The sequence below is a fragment of the Vipera ursinii genome, assembly GCF_947247035.1.
Source record: "Vipera ursinii genome assembly, chromosome: 13".
In the NCBI taxonomy this organism is placed as follows: Eukaryota; Metazoa; Chordata; class Lepidosauria; order Squamata; family Viperidae; genus Vipera; species Vipera ursinii.
The window spans coordinates 14,402,774-14,418,378 of NC_139526.1; the positions used below are offsets into that span (position 1 = coordinate 14,402,774).

Sequence of the window (15,605 nt, forward strand, 5' to 3'; positions counted from 1 at the left end):
CAGACTGTAAATCATTTTGGGTAAGAAGCTCAGCTTTTAAGGAAGAAGGAAAGAGGCGCCTGTTTTAGCAACGGGCAGTGTTACAGATATTACAGGAGCAAATGATGTTTAGGAAAGAAGAAAGAGAGAGAGAGAGAGAGAGAGAGAGAGAAAGAAAGAAGAGAAAGAAAGAAAGAAAGAAAAAGAGAGAGAAAGGAAGGAAGGAAAGAGAGAAAAAGGAAAGAGAGAGAAAGAGAAAAAGAAAGAAAGAAAGAAAGAGAAAGAGAAAAAGAAAGAAAAAAAGAGAAAGAAAGAGAATGAAAGAAAGAAAAACAAAGAGGCTTTTGTATCATTTCAATCTCATTTTCAATCTGCAGGGTGGCACAGAGTGATTGCTTCTAACAGAACCCCAATCTGATCCTAGAAATGCTTGGAAAGGTAAGTAGATAAAATTTTTTAAACACTTCCAGCCTCCCGCTTGTAAAAAGCCAGTTTAAAGTGCGTTCCTTGCTTTTTTTTCTTCTTCTTCTTTTCCTTTCAGAGTTGTTAAGAGTGAATTCTAGCTGCGGGTGAATGTGGTGAAAACTTGCTAATTTTGTTTCCTCCGCTGTAGAATTTGTCAGAAGCATCATTGCTTCCATTGGGGAGGAAAGAACAAACAACGTCAAGCCTGGTGTCCCAGACAATCTGTCAAAACTCTTTGAGATGCACATCATGACACCTTCATGCATAAAGTAATGGGCCTGTGATGTCTGACACAAGACGTCTGCCTCAGTTGTGTCATGACACGCTCAAATTCTCACCTGCTTCTTGGGCAAGATGAGCCCAATCAGAGCCCAACAATTTGACTCCGAGCAACAACGACTTCTTTATTATTGAAAATTCCAGAGTTATGCAAGGCAGGCTTAGGCCTAATCCTGTTACCTTTAACCATCTTCTTGATAAAGCAAGCGTTTAGCCCCAGCTTTGTTCATCGGTCAGCTGAAGTCAGAATACAAGTTAGACATTTATGTGTTTTAAAAACGAGCGTATCAGTACATACAAAGTGTAGAAAGTGTAGACCTTAGAGAAGGGGAGAAAGAAATAAATTCCTTGCCTATCGTGCTTCCATTGACTCACTTGTCTTTTTCAAGTTAATGGATGACACAACTCCATGTTTCTATACAGTATACACCACACACTACAATATCCTCTCTCAGGATGGATAGCTCAGTCCTTTGCATGCTAGGCAGATTTACCCTCTTCTCAGCTGGCCAACAAAACACTGGCAGATATTCTTGCCCAGGTACCCTGTGACACACTAGAGACCGCCATGACACTTTATTACCAACTCCTGCCAATATTTTCAGCTTCCAATAGAGAGCACAGATTGGAACTATGGGTCCAAAGGTTAAGGACTTGGGTTTAAAGGTCATGACCCAGCTCTAAAGGTTGGGACTCTGGGTCAAAAGGCCAAGAATACTCGATCAAAAAGGTCATGGCCTGAGGTTGAAAGGTCAAGGTCCACCAGGATACATGGACTAAAGGTCAGGACTTGGGGGTCAAAGGGTCAAGGCCACAGGTCAAACGGATCAAAAAGCCTGGGTCCAAGACTGGGGCAAAGGCCAAGAGTCCAGGTCAATTGTCTGGTTGGATGCAAGATGGGATGGCAAATTTCACAAATAAGTAAATAAATAAATAAATAGTCAGGTCCTCTGGGCCAAAGGCCTATAGCCCAGGTGAAAAGCAGGCCTCTTGGGTCAATGGTTAGAATCTGGAGTCAAGGTCACTGTCCATTGTTGGGGGGGGTCAAGGGGAAATCTTCAAGGTTCAGCCTCAGGATGTGGGTGCGGATCAGGCCAAGGGCTCTGCTTGAGCGGCTTAGAGCAGAGGTCCCCAACCTTTTGGCCACACCAGGGACCGCTTCCGTGGAGAGAGGTTTTTCCGCGGACCGGAGAGTGCGTGGCTTTGTGTGCTGCTTGCATCTCACAGATGGGGCTTTGCTTGTTTGTCCGGATCGGTTTCTGGACATGCCGCGGTCCGGTACCGGTCCACGGACCGAGGGTTGGGGACCCCTGGCTTAGAGAGCAGGGGGTGAAATGCACAGGTGAGTTTGACCCTTAGAGATGCGGTTAAGGGCACTGCTGGGAAAGAATCGGTCTCTGCCAGGCTGAAGCCAGTTATTCCTGAAGGCAAAACTCCAAATGGAAACCCCTCCAACCGCTGGGTGCATCGATGCACAATCGGAGCAGAAAAGGGGCCGAACTGACTGAGCTTTGATGGCTCTAAAGAAGTCCAGGTTAAGACATCCTTGCTCCCTGGCAGTGGCGCTGTCAACCTCCTCTGTTTATCCCCACCCCAGCTAATTTCAACTTGCAGTCTTTTCACGCTCTGACATCGAACGGAGCGCGCGAGAGAGATGCTGTGGATACAGAAATGAGCAGTCATGTGCGTAGAATTGTGGCTGACAGTTTGTGAAGGCCACCGTGCATTTTGAACGCGTCCTTGAGACGCCGGCACTTATGTAAGGATCGTCTTGGCACAGCCCTGTGCATAAAATAACCCCTTTTGAGAGAAAGGCAACACGGGATGGGTTGAGGGTTAAGAGGAAAGGCAAAGAGAAGTTTGATTTTTAAAATAATAATAATAATAATGCTATCAAGAGAGACATCTACTCTTGACGAATTGCTATTGCTACCTGGTAAAAGACACACTACAACATCAGTTAACAATGGTTGAGGCAGCCCGAAGAGCAAAAAAACCCCACAACTTTGCATCTCCCTCCACACTAGAAGTGGTAAAAGAGGAGGAGGAGGAGGAGGAGGAGGAGGAGGAGGAGGAGGAGGAGGAGGAGGAGAAAGATTAAAGGGGAGGTTGAGAGAAACGGGAAAGAGAAGAAAAATTATTCCAATATTAACACGGTGCCACTCAATCTTTCAGAAGCGCTGGATGCTGACAATCGTGCTAGACATCTCCAGACTCATCCCTTGACAAATATAGTTAAAGGTTAAAGGGTCCCCCGCACACGCGTGCTAGTCGTTTCCGACTCTAGGGGCCGGTGCTCGTTTCAAAGCCGAAGAGCCAACGCTTGTCCGAGGACGTCTCTGTGGTCCTGTGGCCGGCATGACTGGATGCCAAAGGCGCACGGAACGCTGTTACCTTCCCACCGGAGTGGTCCCTATTTTTCTACTTGCATTTCTACGTGCTTTCGAACTGCTAGGTTGGCAGAAGCTGGGACGAGTAACAGGCGCTCACTCTGTTACGCAGCACTCGGGATTCGACCCGCCAAACTGCCGACCTTCCGATCGACAAGCTCAGCGTCCTAACCCACTGAGCCACAGCACCCTATTTTATTTATTTATATTTTGAAAATTAAACCAGCAGAGGCTGCTAACAAAAAAGCTCCTGCCCTGGGTGAAATGTTCTTAATTTACTACTGACTCTCAGACTTTATAAATCCAGAAGAAGACCGCCAGGAATAATTTATCCTCGGTGAAAGCAAATGAATAGGGGGGGGGGAGAAGAAGCTTGCTAGCTTTTCAAAACATTAAAAGCCTTCGTGGCTTAATTGATCCTCCTCTGAGTAATTCTTCCTTTGAGGCAGCATCTAATTGAAATCAAATGTACTGTTGTGATTGCTTTAATTTCGCTCTTGCATCGGTAGGCTTCAGAGTTTAGGCTGCAGAAATATTTCCTCTAGAAAACATTCGCAGAAAAGATGCTGCTAGTCTAGAAAGAGTTCCGAGAAGAGCAACAAAGATGATTAGGGGACTGGAGGCTAAGAGAGATGAAGAACGGTTACAGGAACTGGGTATGGCTAATCTCAGTGAAAAGAAGGACTAGGGGTGACGTGATAGCACTGTTCCAATATTTCGGAGGCTGCCACAATGACAAGGGGGGGGGTGTCAACCTCTTTTCCAAAGCGCCCGAAGGCAGGACAAGAAGCAACGGAGGGAAACTAATCAAGGAGAGAAGCAACCTAGAACTAAGGAGGAATTTCCCGGCAATTGGAACAATTAATCAGTGGGATGGCTTGCCTTCAAAAGTTGTGAGTGCTCCAACACTGGAAGTTTTTAAGAAGAGATGGAGCACGGGGTTGGACTAGAAGACCTCCAAGGTCCCTTCCAACTCTTGTTATTCTGCATTCTATAGTTCCTACAAAAGACCACTGAGAAAAGAGGGTCCTGTTCCAGTGAGGAATTGTGTCTACCTAGAACTGCTGAGTGGCAATATCCAGCACCTTCAGCCCACATGGAGAAGGATGAAAGATTCTTGGAATTGTACTTTCCAAAACAAGCACTCTCACTTATTTTTTTTTAAATCCCATTTATATCCCACCCTTCTCCGAAGACTCAGGGCGGCTTACAATCTAAAGCACAAATCAATGCGCTTAGCAATAGCCTTCATTCTATGTATATGCTTGCTTATTAGGGCTTTCGGCCCCCGCCAAGCGGCATTATTACAAAGTCAGCTTAATTTATTTTTATTTATTTTATTTTAATTCCATTTACGGTATATCCCGCCCTTCTCCGAAGACTCAGGGCGGCTTACAAGCTTAGCAGTAGCCTTCATTCTATGTATATGCCTGCTTATTAGGGCTTTCGGGGGGCCCCAAGCGGCATTATTACAAAGTCAGCTTAATTGCCCCCAACAATCTGGGACCAGTGTTGTTCAACCGGGACCTGAAGACCTGGCTCTTTGAGCTCTCTGACCCAGGCTGAGAATTTTAACTGGGGTTTTATTTTCAGGGATAATTTAATCTTTTAATTCTCTTTTAACTTTGTACTTCTATTGATATGATTTTAAAATGCCCTGTAAACCGCCCTAAGTCCTTCGGGAAAGGGCGGTATATAAATCTAATAAAATCTAAATCTAAAATCTAACCTTAGTCATGTGGGCTTCAACTCCCAGAATTCCAGAGCCAACACGGAATTGAACTGAATGCTGGGGACTGAACTGAAGTCTGGCAGTTTAATTTAATTTAATTTAATTTATTAATATTTCTATACCGCCCTTCTCCCGAAGGACTCAGGGCGGTGTACAAGGCAAGAATAAAACACAGAGTTACAAAAATTAAAAGGTAATTAAATACATGCCCATAAAAACAGTTGGTACATTAATAAAAACCCCAATAAAATGATAGTAAAAAACCCCACCAATCCCCCCTCAGGCCAGGCCGGCTTGTTCGAACAGGTATGTTTTTAGATCGCGACGAAAGGAGCGAAGATCGGGCGCCGTCCGGAGCTCAACCGGTAACTGGTTCCATAGCTCCGGGGCGCCCACAGAGAAAGATCTCCCCCTGGGGGCCACCAATCAACACTCCTTAAAAGGACCAAGGTCGAATAAAACCGATATAGACAATGCTGGACAAGTAACCACATTTAAGAGAGTTGTACAGAAAAAGGATAATCTTTGCAGTATTAGGTTGGGAGTTGTTCCTCATGCTGGCCAAGCAACAGCCTTCCACACAGAAAAAGGCAATCTCAGTTCTTTGTTTTGCGTGCGTATAAAACAATATTTAGGCCAAAAGTGTGTGTGTGGGGGGGAAAAACACCAAACCTTTATACTTGCTTTTCCCAGCACTCAAATCGCAAGCAACCACTGCCATTCAGTTGCTTTTGGCTTGCATCCTGCTCAGGAATGCAGTGAAATACATTCATGCAAAGGACTGCATTAAAAATGCGGTGAAATGCATCAAGCTAGACAGCACACTAAAAAGCAGAGACATCACCCTGTCAACAAAAGTGCGTATAGTCAAGGCCATGGTCTTCCCAGTTGCAATGTATGGCAGTGAAAGTTGGACCATAAGAAAGGCTGAGCGCCAAAGAATTGAGGCCTCTGAACTACGGTGCTGGAGAAGACTCCTGCGAGTCCCTTGGACTGCAAGGCGATCAAACCGGTCAGTCCTAGAGGAGATCAAATCTGACTGCTCTTTAGAAGGCCAGATCCTGAAGCTGAAACTCAAATACTTTGGCCACCTAATGAGAAGGAAAGACTCACTGGAGAAGAGCCTAATGCTGGGAAAGGTTGAGGGCAAGAGAAGAAGGGGACGACAGAGAATGAAATGGCTGGACGGAGTCACTGAAGCAGGAAGCGTGAGCTTAAATGGACTCCAGAAGATGGTAGAGGACAGGAAGGCCTGGAGGAACGTTGTCCATGGGGTCGCGATGGGTCGGACACGACTTCGCAGCTAACAACAACAATGCATCAACAGCCACTGCAAATTCCAAATTCTGCTCTGGCTGCATTTCATGTGGAAGTCGCTAGGTGGCGCTGTTGGCCAAATTATTTGGGTATTAGCAACTGGGAGGTGGGTGCTTTTTTAGGAAGGAGGGGCTGGAGGAAAGAGAGAGCGAGCATTGAAAATGATGAAAGTGAAATCCGACTGTGTCCTTCTAAAAGGGAAATTTGCTCCGATACCTAAAATCCACTTTGCCAGTCCTGGATTTAGGCCAGCCGTCATCAGCTTCTTTGCTAATAGGATTAAAGTGGCAACATAAAAGCTTGCATTTCTCCTTTGCTTGGAAGTCCTGGTGTCTGTGTCTAGGAGGTTTTATGAACCTTTTCCGATAGCCAGATGGAAAAGCTTTGGTTCTGAGAGTTTTCCTCTCGCCTCCAAAGGCTGAAGAACTCGGAAGCATCTTTTCAAAACATCAGGCCAATTGCTAGGAGCTGAGGGCCGAGTTAGAACACAGCCTTTGCACGTAGTAGCAGTTCAGGGACTGATCTTGGGCCAAAATTCGCCCTTTGGATATGTTTTTTTTAATTTTATTTTTAGTTTCCTGCAAGTCTTCTGCCTCTGTCAAAGGCGCCCCCATGCTTGGTTCTATGCATCAAATCATGGCTGTCCAACTCGGGCGACTTTTAAAATTTGTGTCAAAATTTGTGACCTTGGTCACTTTAAGACTTGTGGACTTCAACTCCCAGATTTGCCCAGCCAGCAAGGGCATGTAGCCTTCTCCGTTACTACCTCAAAATATTTATTATAGTCTCAAATAATCACAGAATGCAAGGGATGGAAGGCACCTTGGAGATCATCTAGATCAGGGTTGTCCAACCTTGGCAATTTTAAGACCTGTGGACTTCAACTCCCAGAATTCCCCAGCCAACCATGCTGACTGGGGAATTCTGGGGGTTGAAGTCCACAAGTCTTAAAAATAACCAAGGTTGGATTCTGGGAGCTGAAGTTCACAAATCTTAAGAGTTGCCAGGGTTGGACAACCCTGATTTGACGCATAGAACCAAGATGAAATCACATTTGGAATCAGGAGCCATTGTCTACTCCTCCGGTCTTATATTTAATTGGGGATACAAGGATCCTCAATGTCATATTCATTGATACAACTTCTGTCTAAGTTCTTGGCTGTTTTTCTGGGGGCCCCTTGGTCCTTACTGGGTAGAGCAGGGGGGTCTTCAAACTTGGCCCTTTTATGACTTGTGGACTTCAACTCCCAGAATTCCTCAGCTAGGCACGCTGGCTGAGAAATTCTGGGAGTTGAAGTCCACAAGTCGTAAAAGGGCCAAGTTTGAAGACCCCTGGGGTAGAGGAACAGCTAGGTTTCACCCATTCCTTAGAGCAGAGGTGGGGAACGATGGTCCTTTTATGACTTGTGGACTTCAACTCCCAAAATTCCTGAATTTGAAGTCCACAAGTCCTAAAAAGACCGTGGTTCCCCACCTCTGCCTTAAAGCTACCAGCAACAAAGTCATGTCTCCTGTTTCCCAGTTCCCAGTTCCTAAAAGTAGGACTGTGCCAACAATCTTAGAACAACCCTTTTTGGCAACTGGAATAGACTGCAGCCGAGCATGCTGTACATTGATCCGACTAAGCAAGAAAGGCATTTGATTTACTAATTGCTGGGTTCAATCACCTCTTGAGGAGGTTACAGGTGCCAAGGTTTTCACAGATGGGAAAAGTGAGTTAATGGGGACCTCAAGGCCAAGAAGACAGAAGTAACTTTTCTCCTGCCACTTATCCAATATTCTTGATGCAGTTTCCAAGAGAGGTCCAAAATGGGTTTTACGAAGTCACTAGCCAGCCTGTAAAAAATGTCATTTTGTCAATATAAACTGCGCGTTACGGTGCTAGGAATTGAATTAAGTAAAGAGGAGTCGAACACGATGGCTTTTTTTTTCCTTCCTTTGGTTTGTGAAAGCGAAGCGAAGAAGGATAAGGCCAACGGATTTAGTTTATTTCTCAGGCAGGTATTTCTGCAGTGAGTTGTAATCCAGACAGTTGATTCATTTCTCAGGATGGGACAGGACAGCTCGTTTGTGGCTTATTTTATCGGGGAAAACATTCTGTTCTACTTTGTCTGAGATTTAAAAGTTGAACTGACATTCTTGCTTTTCAGTGTTATATGCATCGTCTCAAATTTGTATGACTAATATTTCTATTGCTGTCAATTCCTTTTCGGCTGCCTGCCCCTTGTGCCTCTGGATTGACAAAGCACACTTCTCTTGTGCTTTTTATTTTCTGACAGCTGACCCAGAAGACAGTCCTAGTAAAGCGATGAGTCATTAGATTCATGGACAGAGAAATGTGGTAATAAAACTTAGCGTGTGAATAATTCCCCCTCAAATGCTTCCGTGTCATGACTTCGCTTCCTCAAATGAGAACTGCACCCTTATGCCAGCACTCAAAAGTTAATTCTCATGCGATAAAATGCTCACCTGTCTATTTGTCGATCTATCTTCTGTCATCTATCAATATATCTACCAATATCTATATTATCTATCATCCATCTATCGTCCCTCTATCCATATTCCTTCTATCATCCATCTTTCTGTCATCTATCCCGTTCAACAGTATCTGATTCTTGGAGACTGCCTGAAGATGTCCCTGAGGTTTTCTTTGCAAGGGCTTTTTTTAAAGAAGCAGTTGGCCCTTCCTTCCTTCCTTCCTTCCTTCCTTCCTTCCTTCCTTCCTTCCTTCCTTCCTTCCTTCTCTCTTCTTCCTTCCTTCCTTCCTTCCAGCCTCCTTTTTATCTTCCTTCTCTCTCTCTCCCTTCCTTTTCTCTCTCCTTTTTATCTTCCTTCCTTCCTTCCTTCTCTCTCTTCTTCCTTCCTTCCTTCCTTCCTTCCTGTCTCCTTTTTATCTTCCTTCTCTCTCTCCCTTCCTTTCCTCTCTCCTTCATTCCTTCTAGCCTCCTTTTTTCCTTCCTTCCTTCCTTCCTTCTCTCTCTCCTTCCTTCCTTCCTTCCAGCCTCCTTTTTATCTTCCTTATCTCTCTCTCCCTTCCTTTTCTCTCTCCTTTTTATCTTCCTTCCTTCCTTCCTTCCTTCCTTCCTCTCTCTTCTTCCTTCCTTCCTTCCTTCCAGCCTCCTTTTTATCTTCCTTCTCTCTCTCTCTCCCTTCCTTTTCTCTCTCCTTTTTATCTTCCTTCCTTCCTTCCTTCCTTCCTTCTTTCCTTCCTTCCTTCCTTCCTTCCTTCCTTCCTTCCTTCCTTCTTTCCTTCCTTCCTTCCTTCCTTCCTTCCTTCCTTCCTTCCTTCCTTCCTTCCTTCCTTCCTCTCTCTTCTTCCTTCCTTCCTTCCTTCCAGCCTCCTTTTTATCTTCCTTCTCTCTCTCTCTCCCTTCCTTTTCTCTCTCCTTTTTATCTTCCTTCCTTCCTTCCTTCCTTCCTTCCTTCCTTCCTTCCTTCCTTCTTTCCTTCCTTCCTTCCTTCCTTCCTTCCTTCCTTCCTTCCTTCCTTCCTTCCTTCCTTCCTGTCTCCTTTTTATCCCTTCTCTCCCTCCCTCCCTCCCTCCCTCCCTCCCTCCCTTCCTTCCTTCCTTCCTTCCTTCCTTCCTTCCTTCCTTCCTTCCGGAGAAAGCGACTGGTCCAAGGTCACCCAGCCGGCTTTGCTACCTAAGGCAGCAGTACAACTTAAGAGTCTCTTGGTTTCTAGCTGGGGGGCCTTAACCAGAAGAACAAACCGGCTCTCACGGAATCAATAAGCAAGCAAGCAATCTTTGCAACTATACCTAGGCTGACATTGTTTAAGGCTCACTTGGGGTTAATAGAGCTTGTGCCCTGTTTGAAAGGTTACAAAGCCTGGCTGGTTCCTATTCCAGTCTTCAGTGAAATGTACGTTTCAGCATATTGACCTTAAGAAAACTCTCACTGCTCCATGGAGTGGGAAAGCAAGGCGTGTTGTATGATTCTGAAACAGTTTGTGACAAAGCATGTTTATAATCCGTGGTTTTTCTTTCTTTTACTTCTAAATGACCCTTTGGAAATCTGTTTATGCCAGTACTCATTAGATGTTCATCATGAAGTCTTGTAAACGCTTTTTCTTTCTTCTACTTTTCAGCGGCCAGCATAACCGCAAGGGGTGATGGGTTCCTAATACTTTGAAGGGTGAAGATTTTTTTTTATTTTCCAGGGTCTTGTTTTGAGGTACATTAGCCAGTTTGAGTATTGCGTAGCTGAGAAAGGTAGAATGGAAGGTAAATGCTTGCCATGAATTCAGATTTCAGGCTTTGATTCCTCATGCTTCTGATACCTAAATGAAATTAGCTGTATTATTTTTTTTTAAAAAAGGATATCAACAAGAGGAAGCTTCATAGCTGCATTAGCATACATAAAGGTAAAGGTTCCCCCGCACAGGCGTGCTAGTCGTTTCCGACTCTAGGGGCCGGTGCTCATCTCCGTTTCAAAGCCGAAGAGCCAGCGCTTGTCCAAGGACGTCTCCGTGGTCATGTGGCCGGCATGACTAGACGCCAAAGGCGCACGGAACGCTGTTACCTTCCCACCGTGGTGGTCCCTATTTTTCTACTTGCATTTTTACGTGCTTTCGAACTGCTAGGTTGGCAGAAGCTGGGACGAGTAAGAGGCGCTCACTCTGCTACGCGGCACTCGGGATTTGACCCGCCCAACTGCCGACCTTCTGATCGACAAGCTCAGCGTCCTAACCCACTGAGCCACCGCATAAATACTGCTTAGCAAAATACACACTCCCTGCCCCGAAACCAAGGGGGAGGGGGGAAGCTCTTCCATTGCATTTTGTCTCCTTCCCTTCACCAATGAGGAACAAAGATGACGCTAACTAGTCATATTGGCTAATTATTCGGACAGAGAACAGAAAAATGGAGGCGGGACAGAGAACAGGAACTCCCTACACTGCCCCATTTTGTAGATCACCCCAAAAGCAGCCAAACAAAAATGTCAGTTGCAGCCGAACTCCCATCCCTCATGTCTTGAAGTTTTTCTGAGGAAATCTAAAGACGGTTTGAGAGAGGGGAATTCTAATGCAGGAGGTCAGTTGGAATTTAGGAAAAAAAGGTTATTTTAAATAAGCAAGTTTTTAGAGGTCTCCCTATAACATGCTTAATCAGGTCAGCTGCGAACCTAATGGTGTCTTTACATGACACACTAAATAAAATGTTGATATAGGCCAGGGGTCTTCGAACTTCGGCCATTTTATGACTTGTGAACTTCAACTCTGGATGAGGAATTCTGGGAGTTGAAGTCCACAAGTCATAAAAGGGCCAAGTTTGAAGACCCCTGATATAGGAGAAGAGCAGGCAGAGGTGGGAGCAGAGTTAAGTCCATCATCAGCTTAGAATCCTTACATTGTCAGAAATGGTCTCAATCCAGTCCCTCTTGAATTCCATTGACCCTTATCTGATGCCAATTTAGTACTGCATTTAGCTGACTAGATTCTTGCGCATAGGCTTAAGCCATACATCTTTTGAATTGCAACAGTGTATGGCCCTGGTTCTTTTGCCTGGCAGTCAACCTGAGTCAGTCTTTTTAACGGCTTTCGTGTGTTGTGTAAACCACCACGGTGGGTTAGTCGATCATTCAGTGCATTGAAAAAGCCGGCTAACTCAGCAAGCAGGTTAAACATACTGGATTCACATTGTAAAGATGGAGATCACATCTGCAGAGCCAAGAAGCTTGGGAAGGGAACTCTGCAAGCAAGCCTCTTGAGTCCAGATTATTATGGGTTGGAAGAGTGGGGGGGGGGGGAGGGAAGGAGAAGGAGAGGCAGGGAAATAACCTTTAGACAGCAAGTTGAAGCTTTATTAAAACAGCTGGAGCTGTTTTGACAGCAGCCACCAGCAGTGGCAAAAAAAAACAAAAAAACCCACCAGCCTAGGAGACAGATAAAACCAATAAATGCAGTTAATTGACTCTTGCTGCTAGATGAGTATTTGCAATCTCTTTAAAGGGATCAAGTGCTCCCGCTGGTGTCGGGAGCCCGAGAAAGTCTGCCAAGGACACAAGGAAGCAATTAGCCCAAGGTACCGTGGCTGGGTTGCCTTTTGCAACACAGAGGGTGATGTCAGAGCAGGACAGCCGAAGCAATAAGGGGCGGTTTAGCTCGGGGGATACAATTTTGTCTTTTTTTTTTAAGAGCATCTGGGAGAATCACCTCAGCAAAAAAAATATTGGTGAGTCATTGACAGGAGAGAGAGAGAGAGAGAAATACTGCTTGCTCTATAATAACCGAATTTGGGGGGTCAATGGAAGTAGTTGGAAATTCAAGACAGAGCAGAGAAAATATTTATTCACCTTAGCGATAAATACCATGCGATGTGCTGATGACTTATATGACTTTAGGGACAGTTAAGAGATTTATTATTTATTAATTTTTAAAAAATTAAACGACCTATGTACCTCACAGAGGGACTGTCTTGCCCATCTCCTCAGGTTCCATTCCTTTCAATAGCCAACATCATCCAGCAAAGGTGGATCTTCCATTGCTGGATTTGTGGGCGATAGTCCCATGACTGAACATTTCAACCAGGGAAGAATGTCATGGGCTGGCTTCACTCATCCAAAGGGGCCCTTGACTTCAGGAAGGAGTACCGAAAGTGTCCGTTTCCAGTTGAATCTTACTAAAAGATCCTGAAGCTAAAACTCAAATACTTAGGCCACCTAATGAGAAGGAAGGACTCACTGGAGAAGAGCCTAATGCTGGGAAAGGTTGAGGGCAAGAGAAGAAGGGGATGACAGAGAATGAGGTGGCTGGATGGAGTCACTGAAGCAGTAGGCGTGAGCTTAAAAGGACTCCAGAAGATGGTAGAGGACAGGAAGGCCTGGAGGAACATTGTCCATAGGGTCGCGATGGGTCAGACACGACTTCGCAACTAACAACAACAAAAGAGCCAGATCATGGAGATGGTCAGATTCAGCACTACGGAGAGCTCCATATTCAGCACCATGGAGAGCTCCAGAAACATGGACCATATCTCATCTCCTTCACATTCCTCTGGCATCTAAAATTCATAGACTCCCTTTTTTTTGAAAGCTCAACACGTTAAGAAATCAGTCGAACCCCCGACCAGTTCCTATAACACAGTAAATCAAAGAGACGTGTGTACTTGTGGCTAATGTATACCTGGCCATTGTGGTCTGTACATGGGGGATTCTACTTTAGCGTGTGTGTGAGTGATCCTTGCGGACAGTGGTTTATCAGAGTCATCCAAAGGTTTCACAGAAATTCTTATTAAAGGTTGAATCTCTTAGAGCAAACTATTTTAGATTTTAAAAGGGAGATTAAGGTACAGTGAATGGTTGCAGTTGACATAGGGTAACATTTAATTAATGGAGGGTTTGTGTTCTCATTTAGTGTCACTCCACCTCCTTGCCTAACCCAAGATGCATCCAATCAATGCACCTTTCCTTGGGCTGCTTTCCATTGATCTAATATATAATTTCCTTCCCTTGTCTTTGAATTTAATGAGAGAAGCCTGAAGGACATTCAGATGTTCTCCCTTTTTTACACCATTCAGCCAATTTTCAGATGATGAAGAGTACCTTGCCTCTTGAGAAGCTCCTTGCGCAACGGGCAGCCTTCTCTACCTTTTCCATTAATTCCATTATTCCCCTGTTCAACCTGATAGTCGATCTTTCTTTCTTTCTTTCTTTCTTTCTTTCTTTCTTTCTTTCTTTCTTTCTTTCTTTCTTTCTTTCTTCTTTTTCTCAAATCTATGGAAGTGACACACAAGCTCGCTAAAGCCTACAGCCATTACCAAAAATGTTGTAATAGTGATCTGAATGTGTGGAAAAGTGATCCAGAGATGATAAAAAAACGAGAATAAAATTAATTCAAACATCTTCTGCTGAAGAGTTTCTAAGCACCTAAAAACAGCTGGCTTGCTAATGGCTTAGAATAAGTGTCAGTTTTAATAGGGCTAGGGGGTGGGGGGAAAGGCAATTTAGCTCCAGTCTTTAAGCAAGGAGTGGGAAAATTCTGGGAATCGTCGTCATGACCCAGTCTGGAGGTCAACAGATTGTGGAAAGAACCACGATCTTGTTTCTCAAGTGTTAAGGCTTATATTCTGTTAATCCTGATCTAGGAGCCAAACAGAGAGGGGCCTTACATAAGACATCTGTCTTTTCTGTAATGAATTAACGAGGAGGTGCTTGAAAAGAAATAGAATCAATTATTCAAAGCCCAGATCTTTTTGAAATGCTAATGGGGTCCACTTTACTGAGAGACTCTTCAATCAAATTATGGTAAATTCAGATGGCCACTATGAGACGGCCATCTCTGCTTGGATGGGACAGGCAGACTAAAGCAAGCAATCCGAGTTCTAACAATAGAAAGGCAATAAAGATAACCTCTCTCTCTAGAGCAGGGGTCTTCAAACTTGGCCCTTTGATGACTTGTGGACTTCAACTCCCAGAATTCCTCAGCCAGGCCTGGCTGAGGAATTCTGGGAGTTGAAGTCCACAAGTCATCAAAGGGCCAAGTTTGAAGACCCCTGCTTGAGGGCCTTTGCTAAACCCACTCCTTAGCCAAGTCAACCCTTCTTCTTCTTCTTCTTCTTCTTCTTCTTCTTCTTCTTCTTCTTCTTCTTCTTCTTCTTCTTCTTCTTCTTCTTCTTCTTCTTCTTCATTATTATTATTATTATTATTATTATTATTATTATTATTATTATTATTATTATTATTATTATTATTATTATTATTATGGCAAATTTGGGGCTACCTCCAAGCACACTGCCAAATTTTGGTTTTCCCCAACACATCAATCCCTGAAGCACTGCAAGGCAGCATTTCTGTCGTAATTTCAAAGGCAAGGAAAACCCCGTATCAAATTTATTTATTTGGAAGCTTGAGTTAATGTTCGGTGATTGCTCTGCTTCTCCTTAAAATGGCCTCAGAAAGCAAAGCCTTGGCGGTCCCACATGTCCCCCTCACTGTTCCGGCTAAGCCCCTGCTTTTTTTTTTGCCAGGGCTGAATCCGAAGATCAAAAAACCCACAGCGCCATCTCATCTTTCCCTGTCTCATAAACAACCGTTAAAGTGAAAACCTGCACCGTGGTTTTTAATTACAGCCCAGCGAACTCTCTCCCTCTCCCTCTCCCTCTCCCTCTCCCTCTCCCTCTCCCTCTCTCTCCCTCTCTCTCTCTCTCTCTCTCTCTCTCTCCTGTGTTGTTTGTTTCTGTTGAGCTCCTTTGCCATTCTACTCTGGGAAGACGGCAGCATTAATTGCACTAATTATTCTCAGCCATTAACCTTGGAGCTAAATAAGCCAAATTCTTTCTTTCCAAGTCAAATTCAGTTGGCTCTTTCTGAAAACCGGCCTCTGGCCCAAACCACCTGGGCCAGGTGGCCCATCGGCAAAGTCTCTGGCAAACCCGGCATTCATTGGCAAGGCGGGTGTGACAAAGAGCCTACACACCAAGATGAAGCGTATGCAAAGGCTGT

General features: G+C 44.6%; 1 long non-coding RNA gene across 1 annotated transcript in view; it reads left to right on the plus strand.

The window, feature by feature from the left end:
- Nucleotides 1-260: 260 nt before the first annotated feature.
- The window catches only part of LOC310646438, a 22,337-nt gene continuing 6,992 nt past the window's right edge, over nt 261-15,605 (plus strand). Inside the window, exon 1 of the long non-coding RNA XR_014493693.1 lies at nt 261-417. This is a non-coding gene — a long non-coding RNA (uncharacterized lncRNA). The remainder of the gene's footprint in view (nt 418-15,605) is intronic.